The following is a 2500-nucleotide window of genomic DNA, read 5'->3' as shown; positions in this document are numbered from 1 at the left end:
CCTGAGGGAAACTTCGGAGGGAACCAGCTACTAGATGGTTCGATTAGTCTTTCGCCCCTATACCCAGTTCCGACGATCGATTTGCACGTCAGAATCGCTACGGACCTCCATCAGGGTTTCCCCTGACTTCGTCCTGACCAGGCATAGTTCACCATCTTTCGGGTCCCAACGTGTACGCTCTAGGTGCGCCTCTTCTCGCAATGAGAACGAGACGCCCCGGGAGTGCGAGGCCTAATCGTAACGAGGCCCATCCTCCCTAGGTCGACGCAGAGGACGACATTCACTTTCATTTCGCCTTTAGGTTTATTTATATCCCAATGACTTGCGCACATGTTAGACTCCTTGGTCCGTGTTTCAAGACGGGTCCTGAGAGTACCCAAAGCAATAGCGTCGCCGACCGGTAATTCAAAGCTTGGCCAGTCCAAGGACTCCTCCTGCTAACAGCTGGCCAGACCCGGGGACGGCGCATAGTCCGTACATCCGGGTAATTATAACTGAACCTAGCTTGCGGCGGTCCTGACGCACACACATTCGAAAATGGATTGGTTGCGGCCTGATACCGTCTGAGTACCGTCGCGCAGTCGGCCAGGCAACCGAGGGTCTGTCACGAACACCGTTAAGGTGACGGACAGGCTCCGCCTCGGACCGTAGACCGACACGCAACGGGTCGCGACGTTCTACTAGGGGAGAAGTGCACGACTACCTCGCCGGAACATTCGCCGAAGGTGGTGTGCCCTCGCTAATGGAACCCGAAGGTCCATCCGGGGCATCGCGCACCAACGGGAGCCAGCGTTGTTGACGATGAATCTCCCCATTCGATCTTTTGGGTTTCTCAGGTTTACCCCTGAACGGTTTCACGTACTCTTGAACTCTCTCTTCAAAGTTCTTTTCAACTTTCCCTCACGGTACTTGTTCGCTATCGGTCTCGTGGTCGTATTTAGCCTTAGATGGAGTTTACCACCCACTTAGGGCTGCACTCTCAAGCAACCCGACTCTAAGGAGAGATCCTCCCGAAACGCGTACCGGTCACTACGGGCCTGGCACCCTCTATGGGTAAATGGCCCCATTCAAGATGGACTTGGACGCAATTCGATGTCTCGGGATAAACGGATCCTCCTGAACACTACATTTCCCAGCGGCGGTACCGCGGGATTCAGTGCTGGGCTCATTCCTGTTCGCTCGCCGCTACTAAGGAAATCCTAGTTAGTTTCTTTTCCTCCGCTTAATAATATGCTTAAATTCAGCGGGTAATCTCGCCTACTCTGAGGTCGTCAATTTCTTTGGTTTCATCGAAAGGTGAATAATGATGCTCGATGCAAAAAAAAAAAAAATAAACGAAAAGAAGCAAAAAAGCAAACACGTAGAGAAACTGTGCGTGAATCAACCTTTCGCATATTCAATTTTTCCTCCTCTCTCGTTTCAAAATGTTTGTATTTATCGTTCGATGAAACGAGCACAAGAGGGAAAAAAAAGTTGAGACACGACGTTCCCATAATTTTCGTGTTATTTCCTTTTTGCTTCAAACATTTTGCGGACTGCAGCTTCGTCGTATTGCTTTTATCAATTTTTAACAATTTCAAAGCGAAGACAACTCGCAAGACGATCCATTTCGTCTCGGTTCAATTTTAACGTCCGTCCGTATTATTTTTTGTTCCACAAGAGATTTCGAATAGGTTTCTTTATTTATCATCCCTTCTTTTCGAGCGCCACGGAAGCAAGAGGAAAAGCAAGAGCGAGAGAACATTTCGCGTATACTTCATTTAACAATTTTAACCAACACGCGATGTACTCCACACACCTCTTAGATTTAACAACTGCTTTTCTCTTCTTCTCCCCTTAGCGCAAGGGTAAACCCCATTTGTCTCTTCTTTGGAACGCAACAAAACTTTCGAGGACTGGACGACCGAGCGATGGTCGCGCGGTCTTCGCTTATCTTTAACAAACGAAGTAGTCCGTATGTATTCTAAATGTTGAAGCCTCCTAGAGCTTTAAGCCATGCGAGACATTGAAATGCTGTTTTAACGGGAGCATGCATAATTGCTGCAAACATACTTTTATCACAAGTTCTAGCCACGCCACGGAGGCTTCGAAGTTCCTTCACCATTCGCTTTCCTCTCTTTTGTTACACAGTTTTAGACTACGATCAGGGGTACCGAAACGCTGTATTGATTGTAAACAACCATTTTTATCTTGGAGCGGAGCGTTCCTTTACTCGTTAGATTTGTCTTGTCGCGTGTGTATTCGCTTTTTCGACGCTTTTTAACCATTTAACTTGTTTAGCGAAGCTAAACGCACAGACAGACAAAAAAAAAGGAACAGCATCGCGCGTCAAACAGCGACGACCCATCTGAAGCGATCTTTCATTTATACACCGTTTGTAAACAGAGAGATGTATAAAGCGCGGGGAATCATTCGAAACCCTGGGGCTATTCGAGCTTGCATTTCAGCAAATTATCATCTCAAACATTTCACTCGTTTGCTTTTTCTAAATTTATAGGAG

The 2500-nt window shown here is 47.3% G+C and overlaps 1 pseudogene; it reads right to left on the bottom strand.

Annotated features, from left to right (window-relative positions):
- The window catches only part of LOC143306938 (large subunit ribosomal RNA), a 4530-nt pseudogene extending 3259 nt beyond the window's left edge, over positions 1-1271 (bottom strand).
- Positions 1272-2500: the final 1229 nt, after the last annotated feature.

The sequence above is a fragment of the Osmia lignaria genome, unplaced genomic scaffold (genome assembly GCF_051020975.1).
Source record: "Osmia lignaria lignaria isolate PbOS001 unplaced genomic scaffold, iyOsmLign1 scaffold0041, whole genome shotgun sequence".
In the NCBI taxonomy this organism is placed as follows: Eukaryota; Metazoa; Arthropoda; class Insecta; order Hymenoptera; family Megachilidae; genus Osmia; species Osmia lignaria.
Note: the sequence above shows the minus strand (reverse complement) of the source record. Positions and strands in the feature narration are given on the sequence as shown.